The following is a 14,254-nucleotide window of genomic DNA, read 5'->3' on the forward strand; positions in this document are numbered from 1 at the left end:
TAGTGAGTGCATACCATGATTCACCTTTTAAGTCTGGGTTACTTCACTTAGTATGATGTTCTCTAGCTCCATCCATTTGCCTAAGAATTTCATGAATTCATTGTTTCTAATGGCTGAATAGTACTCCATTGTGTAGATATACCACATTTTTTGCATCCACTCTTCTGTTGAGGGATACCTGGGTTCTTTCCAGCATCTGGCAATTATAAAATAAATAGGGCTGCTATGAACATAGTAGAGCATGTATCCTTATTACATGGTGGGGAATCCTCTGGGTATATGCCCAGGAGTGGTATAGAGGATATAGTTTCTCTTCCATTAGATTTAGTGCATCTGGTTTTATATGGAGGTCCTTGATCCACACAGGGAGATAAGAATAGATCAATTTACTTCCTTCTACATGTTGACTGCCAGTTGACCAAGCCCCATTTGTTGAAAAGGCTGTTTTTCCCCCCACTGGATGGTTTTAGCACTTTTGTCAAAGATCAAGTATTATTTTGTCAAAGAAATTGATCTTTCTAACTCTATTGGGAAAAGATCTTCACCAACCTACATCAGATAGAGGGCTAATATACAGTATATACAAAGAATTCAAGAAGTTAGACCCCAGAAAACCAAATAACCCTATTAAAAATGGGGTACAGGGTTAAAGAAAGAATTTTCACCTGAAGAACTTCAGATGGCGGAGAAGCATCTTAAAAAATGCTCAACTTCATTAGTCATTAGGGAAATGCAAATCAAAACAACCCTGAGATTTCACCTTACACCAGTCAGAATGGCTAAGATTAAAAATTCAGGACGCAGCAGGTGTTGGCGAGGATGTGGAGAAAGAGGAACACTCCTCCACTGCTGGTGGGGCTGTAAGATGGTACAACCACTCTGGAAATCAGTCTGGCAGTTCCTCAGAAAACTGGGCACCTCACTTCCAGAAGATCCTGCTATACCACTCCTGGGCATATACCCAGAGGATTCCCCAGCGTGTAATAAGGATACATGCTCCACTATATTCCTAGCAGCCTTTTTTGTAATAGCCAGAAGGTGGAAAGAACCCAGGTATCCCTCAACAGAAGAATGGATGCAAAAAATGTGGTATATATACACAATGGAGTACTATTCAGCCATTTAGAAACAATGAATTCATGAAATTCTTAGGCAAATGGATGGAGCTGGAGAACATCATACTAAGTGAGGTAACCCAGTATCAAAAGATCAATTATGGTATGCACTCACTAATAAGTGGATATTAACCTAGAAAACTGGAATACCCAAAATATAATCCACACATCAAATGAGGTACAAGAAGAATGAGGAGCGGCTCCTTGTTCTGGAAAGACTCAGTGTAGCAGTATAGGGCAAAACCAGAACAGGGAAGTGGGAAGGGGTGGGTGGGCTAACGGGAAGGGAAGGGAGCTTGTGTGGACTTTCAGGGAGTGGGGGGCCAGAAAGGGGGAAATCATTTGAAATGTAAATAAAAAATATATTTTGAAAAAAAAAAGAAGACTGGCATTAGAGCTTCTTTGGAGCAAGATAGCATTTTAAACTTTTGATTTCTTCGGGTCATTAGAGACTTAGGCTGTATTTTCTATCCTTTCAATACAAATCTCTTAAGATGTGGAAAAGGGTTGGCCCTAGTCTGGGAACTTTGCCCAAGAACTAGTATGCTTTGTTGCTTTAACACACTCTAACCCTGAGGGAGGAATTCATGTCATTAAAGAGTCACTTGCTAATCTGTGCCTCCAGGCAAAGTTGCTGATCAAAATAGGAGGAGGGTTCTTCCAGCTGCCATGCTCTCGGTTCCTTGTAGCTGAGCAGTCTTAAATACTTCATTTGTTGTGTGCTGTATGCTACTGCTGGGTTGTGTCAGAGGAGCTCAAGCAAGCTCTGAAACTGCAAAATAGTGAGCATATGTTTAGTGTCCTCAATGAGGAGGAGACGGGTTGGGGGAGGGAGCAAAAATTGTCCTCCATTTGAAGGAGTGGGTGCAAACCATCCTCTAGTTACAGCCAACTCTGATGTCCCTTGTGGTAATAGTCATTCCCAGGACACACTGTGGCATATGAGTATCTTATCTGTAGGAATGCAACTGCACAAAGCATTTGTAGCAGAAGCTTCTGTACTGAAACATGCCTGTCAAGATGGCAAATCATAGAGGCCAGATTTCTTTGCTGTCTTCAACAGGGATGCTTTAGCATTTAGGTGTGTGACATCCATCTGAAGTTAATTTTTTGCAGTTTTTAAATTTCATGTCATGGGTCGGTAGAAATGATAATAAGCTGTTATGTAAAAGACTAAAATTGATGATGTAAAGGGTTTACCAGTTCTTATTAGATGGTAAGCCACACCAAGTAGACTTCAGACGACTGAAGACTGACTCTATAACATTCACAAATCAGCAGTAGTCCAACCAGCCTTGTTAGCAGTTAGAATCCTAGGATACTCGAGTTTGTTCTCGGCCTATAGTAATTGAGAGTTGTGCCTGGTATAGTCGTAGCCCGGGCTGGCATTTGTGCTTCCATCCGTCCAGTATCTTCTGGCTTTTATAGTCTCTGCTGAGAAGTCTGGTGTAATTCTGATAGGTCTGCCTTTATGTGTTACTTGATCTTTTTCCTTACTGCTTTTAATATTCTTTCTTTTGTGCATTTTGTTTTGATCATTATATGATCATTATATATCATTATATAATGATTTGATCATTATATTCTTTTCTGATCCAATCTATTTGGAGTTCTGTTGGCTTCTTGTATGTTCATGGCAAAATGGCTAAGAACCAAAACTCAGGTGATAGCAGATACTTGAGGACTCAGCTATACCACTCATGGCCATATAGCCAAATGATTCTCCAACATGTAACTAGGACACATGCTCCACCATGTTTATAGCAGTTCTATTTATAAATCTGTAACTGCCAGTGGCTACTTTTGAACTGTTTACTGGGCCACCTGGAAGAAAGATGGGGATGGGAACAGGATGAAGGGAGAAAAACATGGAGTCAAGACAAGATTTCCAGCTTAAGACTAAGTTTAATGGTGGTCTCCATATTATATAGGCGGGGCAAGTCCCTTCCCCAAAACCAGGGAAAGGGTGTGTTCCCAGGAACTTGTCAGGCTGTTCTCTGGGTGTTGGCTCCACTGCTCAGGTCACCTGCTTAATTCAGGAATGTGTACACCTGGAGAAACAATGGACTTCACCTTAGTCAAAGTCAAGTTGTGCCAGGTGGCTTAGCACAGCAATAATGCTCTGTATACCTGTACCACTATAGGTATACCATTCCTAGCATAGAGCCAAAAGATTCTCCAACATGTAACAAGGACACATGCTCCACTATGATCATAGCAGCTGTATTTATAATAGTGAGAAGCTGGAAAGAATGGAGATGTCCTTCATCAGAGGTATGGATACAAAAAATGGGTTTCATTTACACAGTGGAGCAATGTGCAGGTTGTTGAGTCCCTAAAATCTTTCCAGTTGATCATTCCTTTTTACATAAGAGGTATATAGGGGGTTCCTGATTTTGTTTCAATTGCTTTAGGATTCAGCCACTATCCTGGAAGTGCCTAAGAGCTATAAGAGTTTTCTTGTGATAGTTTATGTATTTTACAGTTCACTTACATACACTATGACATCAGTAGCCTATTTGTATACTTTGAAATCTTCCATTTTGTGAAATAGTAAAATAGCTACACCAACTTCCATTTTAGGTCCACTTCATTGGAATATTTTTCCCATCTCTTTAGCTTGAGGTAAAATCCAGTGATGCTTCAAAAATCCTGAACTCTGGCCCTCTCTGGGAAGTTATTGGTATCACAGGTGTTTGCTCTCCTGGCCAGTGTGAGTCAGAAGCCTAAGCACCTTTTCAAAGGAATAAAGCCTCATAATTAGCTATAATAGTGTTTCCCATTCTGGGACACTTGCCTGCTTTGAAGAGTCAGCTTTTAGTTACTCAGAAGGAGATTTTTGAATAAACTGCCCCTCCAATTCCTTTCTCTTTCTCTCTGCTTTCTCCAACTGTTTGTTGACCTGGAAGATGTCCGTCTTGGAAGATGAATATACAACTGGGATGAATGTGTAATTAATTTTAAGAACCGAAGTAATATTCTGATTGGTTTCCTTCCTTGTGGTTTGATTTTTGCAAGGCATACTGGGTCATACTATACAACTCTGGATGTCCTCCAACTCACTGCATACACCAGGCTGGTATCAAACACAATGTGATATTTTTGCCTCCGTCCTCAGTGATTAAATGCATTAACCAGTCCAACCATCTTGCTCATTGCTTTTGTAGTAAATAATTATTCATACAGTGTCTCTCATGTGTGCTTGCTATGCTTGATCTGTTTGCTTGTCTCTTTATGTCTTTAGTCTTCCAAGGGTGTATCCAATTATAAGAGTGAAGAAAGGACAGATGAGAACCTCATTATTCAGTTTCCTTGAGAAATGACTTGGCAGTCATGGTTACATTATAACTTCTGTGTCAGGAAACAAGTCAGCGCAGGACCAAAATTGCTTGAAACTATTTTCAATGAAATATACCTGTCTAATAGTTCATTATCATGCTTTCCTTTGTCCATATATATGGGATATTTTAGAATGCAGTGACATATGATGATGTACTGGTGAAGTTTACACGGGAAGAATGGGCTTTGTTGGATGCTTCGCAGAAGAGTCTCTACAAGGATGTGATGCTGGAGACCTATAGGAACCTCACTGCAATAGGTAAGACTGTGAATGTAGTTTTTAAAATGAGGGGCCACTGTTTTTTTGTCATTGTGCTTGTTCATGTTTGTTTGTTTTTGTGGTTTTTATTGTTTGTGTTGTTTTTATTGATGTACTTCTATAATTTCATTTGAGAAGGAGGACAAATAAGGTGAAATAAATCAGGCCTGTTTCTAAGGATCACTAAAGAATTTAAAGTTTTTTAAATGTTGCCTAAATCCCAGTACTATATCATACATTTTCTTGTCCTATATTCTAGGTTATAACTGGGAAGATCACAATGATATTGAAGAATATTGTGAAGATTCTGTAAGACAGAAAAGGTAATTTTCTTGTGCATGCTGATACATACCTCTGAATATGCCTCTGATGAAATCTTAATGTGTTCTTGAAACTTTCGTTAAAAATCAAGCACGTAAATGAGCACATCTTTAAGGATACTGATTATTAAATTTATACAAATGTGATACCTCAGTGTCAGGTATTGGATTTGTGTTTGCAAGCCATTCTTTAAGAAAGAAAACATGTAAACAATGCCTTAACAGATAGTACCATTTCAAGTTCAGGCCCATTCAAACTACACTGCAGAACTGCCAGTCTGTTTGTTCTCATACCATTCAGATAGGGAAAGTGTACACAGTGCATGTGTAATCAGTTTATATCTAAAACTTTCTGATATGCATGTCTGTAGTATACTGATGTTACTTATATACTTTTAGGAAGGTTGCTAAGATTATTGAGAATGGAAGTTTATGAATGTTTAAAATGTTGTTGGAGTGAAAACTTAATCCAAATACCACATGTCTATGAGGAACAAAAATTAAAAATGTGTGAATACAATGTATATATCCTTTCTTTGTTATTGTTCCGTTCATAGGTGTTATATAGGACATGTATATCTTTGTCTGTCTATCTATCTATCTCTCTATCTATCTGTCTATCTATCTATCTATCTATGTTTCTATGTCTCTATCTTTTGAACATAAAGTATATAATTTTCTACACCTAAGTGATATTGACCTAACCTCTGTTGCTCTCGTAGGATAATTATAAGATCTGTAAAGTTTTCCACTTACAGTAAATTTGTTGAAAGTTATGAACATTTTCAATTCATTGATTTCACACTTTCCTTGCAAATACATCAACAAACTTAGATTGCACAATATCCCTATGAGTATTAGTAATGTAGAAAATTTATGATTGTCCTGTTTAATTTCACCAGTGTTGTATGGCTCACATTATTCGAAATTTATGTATGCAGTTATTGAGGTAATGCTGTGAATGCCTGTACATTTTCTCACATATGTGAAAAACCTCATACAGGAAAAGGATGGTATAATTTTGAGGTATGTAGTAAATGCTCTTACTGTCAGTGGTATCTTTATAGTTATATAAATAATACTAACAATGAAGCAAACTACCATGGATTTAAACATAATGATAGAACCCTATTATATGTGATTCCTCTTTAGAATGAAAAAAAGTTGTTCAATAAGTTCATACAGATAAATGATTCATTAGTAGTATGAATTCGGTAAACCTTTCATATATGCCAGTAACATACACAGGCTTGAAAGTAGTCATACTATAGAGAAACACTCTCACTATATCCAATGCATTGTATCCTATTTGTATTACAGGCATCTTCAAAGGGATAAACCAGTTCATACTAGAGAGAAACTTTATGAATGTATGCAATATGACGGAGCCTTTGCAAGAAACAATTACCTTCCATTACATAAAAGGATATATACTGTATCCATTGTGTATTATACTAGTCTTCAAACACATAGAAGAACACACACTGCAGAAAAACTCTGTGATTGTAACCAAAGAGGTAAAGCCTATTATTGTCAAAGTCATCTTCAAAGGGATAAATGGAAAGATACTGGAGAGAAACCCTATGAATGTAACCATTGTGGCAAAGCATTTGCACAACACAGTCATCTTCAAATACATAAAAGAACACATTCTGGAGAGAAACCCTTTGAATGTAACCAGTGTGTCAAACACTTTGCATACAAAAGCGATCTTCAAAGGCATAAAAGAACACATACTGGAGAGAAACCCTATGAATGTACCCAGTGTGGCAAAGCCTTTGCACGTCATAGCCATCTTAAAATTCATAAAAGAACACATTCTGGAGAGAAACCCTATGAATGTAACCAATGTGGCAAAGCCTTTGCACGACAAGGCGATCTTCAGAAGCATAAAAGAACACATTCTGGAGAGAAACCATTTGAGTGTAAGCAATGTGGCAAAGCCTTTGCACAAAACAGCCATCTTCGAAGTCATGAGAGAATACATACTGGAGAGAAACCCTATGAATGTAACCAGTGTGGCAAATCCTTTGCAGAACACTACCTTCTTCACAGACATACAAGAGCACATACCGGAGAGAGGCACTATGAATGTAACCAATGTAGCAAAGCATTTTTATCACAACGCAGTCTTCAAGTGCATAAAAGAACACATATACAAGAGAGACCCTATGAATGTACCCAGTGTGGCAAAGCCTTTGCACAAAAGAGCTATCTCCAAAGGCATATAAGAACACATTCTGGAGAGAAACCCTATGAATGTAACCAATGCACCAAAGCCTTTGCACAACAAGGCGATCTTCAAAAGCATAAAAGGATACATACTGGAGAGAAACCCTATGGTTGTACCCAGTGTGGCAAAGCCTTTGCACGCTATGGCAGTCTTCACATGCATAAAAGGACACATTCTGGAGAGAAACCTTATGAATGTAACCAATGTGGCAAAGCCTTTGCACAACACAGCTATCTTCAAAGGCATAAAACAACACATACTGGAGAGAAACCCTTTGAATGTAACCAATGTGGCAAAGCCTTTGCACGACACACCCAGCTTCAAAGTCATAAAAGAACACATATGGGAGAGAAACCCTATGAATGTAACCAATGTGGCAAAGCATTTTCACAACGAGGCAATCTTCAAGTGCATATAAGAAGACATACTGGAGAGAAACCCTATGAATGTAACCAATGTAGCAAAGCATTTCCATCACAAGGCAATCTTCAACTGCATAAAATAAGACATATGGGAGAGAGACCCTAAAAATGTTACCAATGTGGCAAAGCCTTAGCATTCTATGGCAGTCTTCAAATTCATAAAAGAACACCTACTGGAGAGAAACCCTATGGATGGAACCAATGTGGCAAAGCCTTTGCACACTATGGCAGTGTTCAAATGCATAAATGAACACATACTGGAGAGAAACCCTGTTAATGTATCCAGTGTGGCAAATCTATTGCAGAACATGGCCTACTTCAGAGGCATAAAAGATCACAATCTGGAGAGAAACCCTATGACTGTAAATAATGGGGCAAAGCATTTTCAGGACAAGGCAAACTTCACGTGCAAAATCTGTACTAGGCTGGCTCTTCTTTTAAGTTTAACAAGTGTATCTGGCCATTGCTCCTTTGTGTTTTGTTTGTTTGTTTTTTGTTGTTGTTTTTTTTCTTTTTCCATCCTTTATCCCCATCTCCTACCCGTAGATTCATTGCCTACAACAAGATAGGATAGAAACCATGATAGAGGAGAAGGACATCCTTAAACCCAATTTCTTGCTTTGACCACAGCTACTAACAAACCACAAAGAAAGTTCGTCCATACAGGACCATCAAGTCCCAACCTGACCTCTCAGAGCCTATGTATATAAGTACCATCTGAAAAGTTCTCCAAATTCAAAACATCACAGAATTGCAGTAATTATCAGTGGTTAGCAAAACCATGCTTCTGGTAGAGTACGTGGCAAATCATGGTGAGCCACTGAGGACACTCAAAAAGCAGACCTGCATCCCCACAACTGGTATAAAATGAAAGCACATCCTTACCATATTCCGCTGACTTTTAAAGAAGCCAAAAATTTATATTAATTTTAGAAAAGTTGCATCATCAGTCTTTTTGAAAAATGTTTTTGAAAGAAGGAATTTTGTCACCTTGATCCCAGTCTCTTGCATCCTAAGGCAATAACCTTGCTTCCCATGTCATTGCACTTCCTACATCTGGAGTTGAAAGGCTGTATCACAAGGAAGTTTCAAAATTATTCATTTCAGTCATGTAATGATCTGCCTGTTGTTGAAATCAGAAACAAATATACTTGTTGTTCATGGCTTCTGCCTTCAGGCTAGAACAGGAAGAAGAGTTTCCTGTGTGCACTGGAAGTTGAAAGAATGCAGACAATAGGTACCTCACAGATTAAGTTTAAGGGAGTCACCAGCAGAGGTCTTCATCCTGAAGAAGGTCACAATGTGTCAAAAAGAGTGATTTTATGATCGCCAGCATTTATTTACTCATGCATTGATAGGTATACACCTTGGGGAGAATATGCTGAGCCCAACTTTGTTAATCTAGTTGAATCAGTTAAGAAATTTGAATCAGTGGTTATTGGCTATAACTGTGTGTTTCAGGCTACAGAATTCAGCTAATATTGCACATAGTGAGAAAATGATACATGATCTTATTGATGCCATTTTCCCTACCAGGGAATGTTCTGCTCTTTTTAAAAGTCACAATGGCTATGCATTGTTTCAACTATATCTATCATTCTCACAAGTCAAGGGTTGGTAACCTCCCCCACACCTTTTTTTCCCATTTTTTAGTGCATCACTGCTCTGATCACCTGTTTTGTCTATTCTCCAATTACTCTAGAGAGTTAAGAATTTTATTTTTCTTAAGTGGTATTTTTATTTGATTGTCTTTAGAAGAATTTCTTTTGTAACTTAGACTTGCCATTTATTGTATAATTTCTTTGTATACCTAATCCTGCCTCTGGTAGCCAGTGCCTGAAGAGAGTCATGCAGACCCTTCTAGCTGAGACAATTGAATGACTGTCCTCAATTGAATGAATGTCCTCCTTTGTCTTAGACTTTCTCAGGGAAAATATATATGCAGAGGAACTTTAGAAAGTATGAGTCCACTTATTAACTTTGAAGCTGGTATAATCAAAGCAAAGAAAAGGAGTGGGATGAAAGAGAGAGGTTTCTTACTTTGATAATAGTTTCTAAGGAAATTAATTTATAAAAACTTATTATCTGTAATTTCATGATTTACTAGCTAGTTTGTATGTCAGGTTGGGCACAAACTGGAGTTATCACACAGAAAGGACCCTCCCTAGTGGAAATGGCTCTATGAGATCCAGCTATAAGTCATTTTCTCCATTAGTGGTCAAGGGTGGGATGGCACATTTTGTGTGGTGCCATCCCTGTGCTGGTAGTCCTGGGTTCTATCAGAACACAAGCTGATCAAGGTAAGGGAAGCAATCAAGTAAGCAACATTCCTTCATGGTTCCTGCATTAGCTCCTGCATCCAGGTTGCTACTCTGAGTGAGTTCTAGTCCTGAATTCCTTTGCTGATGAACAGCAATGTTTAAGTGTAAGGTGAAGAAATCCTTTCTTTCCCATCTTGCTTTGTAGTGAGGATGTTTTTTTGCAAGAATAGAAACCCTGACTAAGACTCCTGAGTTCAACCAACACAGAAGACCTTGACAATTGTTGTGGCGATGCTTAATAGTAATATTCCAATGTTAAGATCCACATCCAGAGATGAAAGGTGTGAGTCATACTTGGCTTGGTTTAGTACGTATGTCTGAAATGTAGATATATTTTCAACCATAAAGCCTATTTAATCTTTTTAAAATAATTTTTGAGATAATAATTAAATCATTTAATCTTTTACTTTCTCCCTATTGTTAAACCTCAAACATTGGCAGAAATGGTTGAGTCTGTATTTAATAAATCAGAGCTGGCCACACTGTCAAGTTCTCCCAGAATTCCCTGGCCTATATCTGTTACAATTGAGGATTATGAGATAAAGGTTTTATTTATGAGTTTTGGTCTTATTCCCAACATTGAATCCCTTATCTTGTTAGAAAAGACAGTTGTACCTCTGGAAGCTAACATAAATTCAAAACCAATTATATGATCAGTTTTAGAGAAGGTACCATGAGGTGCTGAGAAGAAGGTATATTCTTTTGATTTAGGATGAAATGTTCTATTGATACCTATTAAATACATTTGGTCCAAAACTTCTCTTAGTTTCACTGTGTCTCTGTTTAGTTTGTGTTTCCCTGATTTTTCCATTTTTGACAGCAGAGTGTGGAAGTCACTCACAAGTATTGTTTGAGGTGCAATGTGTGCTTTGAACTTCAGGAAAGTTTCTTTTATAAATGTGGGTGCCCTTGCACCACACCTGCTGAATTCAGGAATTCAGAGACCTGGGGGGACAATGAACTTCACCTTCACTCTGAGCACTGCACCCTAGGTGGAGCAGGATCCTGACTAGCATGGCAATCCTTGCTCAACAAAGGCTGGGAGAAGTTCACCTTGACCAATGTCAAGTATACTCTGAGCACTCCACCCTAGGATAGAAGATAAAAATTCCTTCTGTAACCTACTTCCCTATTATGCCCTAATGTCAGATTCCTGCCTGAAGCCCTTGTCCATGGCCAATGTCAAGTTCCTACCATGTAGCATGATACCCCAAAGTGGCTCTGTACACAGTTATTTGGTTATCTGGAGTCTAACGTCTTGAGTTCTTTGTATATATTGAATATTAGCCTTCTATCTATAGGTAAAGATCTTTTTTCCAATCTCTTGGTTGCCAATTTGTCAATGAGGTGCATTTCCTGTATGCAGCAAAATGCTGGGTCCTGTTTACATATGTAGGCTGTTAGTCTATGTCTTTTTATTGGGGAATTGAGTCCATTGATATTAAAAGATATTAAGAAATCATGATTGTTGCTGCCTGTTATTTTTGTTGTTAGAGGTGGAATAATGTTTGTGTGCCTATCTTTTGTGTTTTTTGGAAAGATTACTTTCTTGGTTTTTGTATAGTGTAGTTTCCCTCCTTGTGTTGGACTTTTCCATTTATTGGGCTTTGTAGAGCAGGATTTGTGGAAAGATATTGTGTAAGTTTGGTTTTCTCTTGGAATATCTCAATTTCTCCATCTATACTAATTGAGGGTTATTCTGGGTATAGTAGGCTGGGTTGGCATTTGTGTTCTCTTTGGGTCTGTATGACATCTACCCAGGATCTTCTAGCTTTCATAGTCTCTGTTGAGAAGTCTGGTGTAATTCTGATAGGTCTGCATTTATATGTTACTTGACCTTTTCCCCATACTGCTTTTAATATTCTTTGTTTTGTGCATTCTGTGTTTTGACTATTTTGTGATTGTAGGAATTTCCTTTCTGGTCCAGTCTATTTCGAAGTCTGTAGACTTCCAATATGTTCATAGTCATCTCTTTCTTTAAGTTAGGGAGGTTTTCTTGTATAATTATCTTTAGGTTTGGTCTTTTTTTTGTTTGTTTGTTTGTTTGTTTTTGTTTTTGCTTGTTTGTTTGTTTTTGGATTTGGTTTTTTCGAGACAGAGTTTCTCTGTGTAGCCCTGGCTGTCCTGGAACTCACTCTGTAGACCAGGCTGGCCTCGAACTCAGAAATCCACCGGCCTCTGCCTCCCAGAGTTTTCTTGTATAATTATCTTTAGGTTTGGCCTTTTCATTGTGTCCTGCATTTCCTGGATGTTTTGGGCTAGGAGCCTTTCCCCCCTCTCCCCCCCCCATTCCTTGACTGTGGTGACAATGTTTTTTATGGTATCTTCTGCACCTGAGATTCTCTCTTCTATATCTTGTATTCTGTTGGTGATACTTGCATCTATAACTCCTGATCTCTTTCCTAGGTTTTCTATTTCCAGGGTTGTCTCTCTTTGTGGTCTTTTTATTGTTTCTTTTTCCATTTTTAGATCCTGGATGGTTTTGTTCAGTTCCTTCACCTGTTTGCATTCAAAATGGAGATTTCATTATTTTATTTTTTACTTCTGTGACATGCATATTGGTGTGTGGTATGTTTTTTGTTTTTGTTTTTTTGTCCTGTTTTGGTTTTGTATATTTTATTTATTTATATGGCAAATGTTAAATCCTTTCCTATTTCCTCTCAGGAAATCCCCTATCCCATCCTCACTTCTCCTGCTTTACTCATGGTAGGAGGTACAGAGACAAAGTGTGGAGCAAAGACTAAATGACAGGTCATCCAGAGCCTGCCCCACCTGGGAATCCATCCCACATACAGACAACAATCCCAGATTCTAAGCTTGCTGACAGGAGACTGATAAGCTGTTTCCTGAGAGGCTGTGCCAGAGCCTGGGAAATACAGAGGCGACTGCTCAGCCTACCATAGGACTGAGCTTGGTGTCCCCAGTAGTTAGAGGAGTAGTTAGAGGAGGGAATGAGGTAGCTGACAGAGTTTGCAACTCATAGGAAGACATGAATACTGTTATGGGAACGAAGGAGAAGCTACTCTATACATAGGTCAGACTTATCCACAGCCTTCTAATCTACCTCTATTGAAACTGTGTACTATTTTCCCTGCAGTTTACTCCAAATTAGATCAGACAGTAGTTAAACTTGTCTTCATAATCAGCATCCAGTGTCTCTCCTTAAAGAATACCAGTTGACATTATCAAATTGTCACTTAACAACATCCAACAAAGATAACTTAAATTAGACCATTGGGGAGACCGCGCGTGTGTGCGCGCACACACACACACACACATACACACAAAACAAACAAAAAACCAAAGAGTCTTCTCACTGTCATTTGTACCAGTTGCTGTACAACTCCACAGCCTTCTTTGCACAGCCCTCCAGGAGAGAGTGATCTCCCAGCAGTGCTTTCACTTCTGAGCCCAGAGATATCATCCATCTTCTCTCTGGATGGGAAAAGCTGGGAGCACACCAGTGGAGCAGCTGGGACAGAAGTCTTCAGGCTGCCACTTATACCAGGGAGCCAGGCAGCTCCACAGATTTCTGTGCACAGACCCTGCCAGAAGAGAATTGCTCTCCCAGGAGTACAGCCAAAGGCTTATAGGCCTACAGGGACAAGCTTCAGCCAGAGACAGCAAGACCAACTAGTACCAGAGATAACCAGATGGCGAAAGGTAAGCACAAGAACCCTACCAACAGAAACCAAGGCTACTTGGCAGCATCAGAACTCAGTTCTCCCAACACAGCAAGTTCTGGATAGCAATTTCCAAAGCCTGGTTTTGTTGTTTTTTGTTTGTTTGTTTGTTTTAAATAACATGTCAGTTTACTAATATAATGTTTCCTACACACATGCACTGTATGCATATATGGAGGCCAGCGGTCTGTATTGGTATCTCATGTATTGTTCTCTTCCTTTTCTTTGAGACAAAGTGTCTTTGAATCAGGACCTTACAGATTTTGTTATTCTGACTGGTCAACTATTATCAAGGATCTGCCTAATTCTGCCTCCCAGCACTAGGATCACTTCTCATCTGACATGGATTGAACTGAAGTCCTCATGCTTAAATAACAAGCAATTTTCTCATTAAACCATCTCCCAGCCCCATTTTTCTTTTTGTGCTAGGGGCTTTAGTAAGAGCGCTGCAGAAGCACCACATTAGCAGATCATGTAAATTCCACTCTCGGAAGTGCATGCATTCCCTGCAATTACTTAAACAAAATGGCAGGTGATCTTAATGTCTATGGAGTGCACTCTG

At 38.8% G+C, this 14,254-nt stretch overlaps 1 pseudogene; it reads left to right on the forward strand.

Moving 5' to 3' along the window:
- Nucleotides 1–14,254, forward strand: part of LOC127673654 (zinc finger protein 431-like) — a 47,388-nt pseudogene that overhangs the window by 9,307 nt on the left and 23,827 nt on the right.

Source organism: Apodemus sylvaticus, chromosome 23, assembly GCF_947179515.1.
Source record: "Apodemus sylvaticus chromosome 23, mApoSyl1.1, whole genome shotgun sequence".
Classification (NCBI taxonomy): Eukaryota; Metazoa; Chordata; class Mammalia; order Rodentia; family Muridae; genus Apodemus; species Apodemus sylvaticus.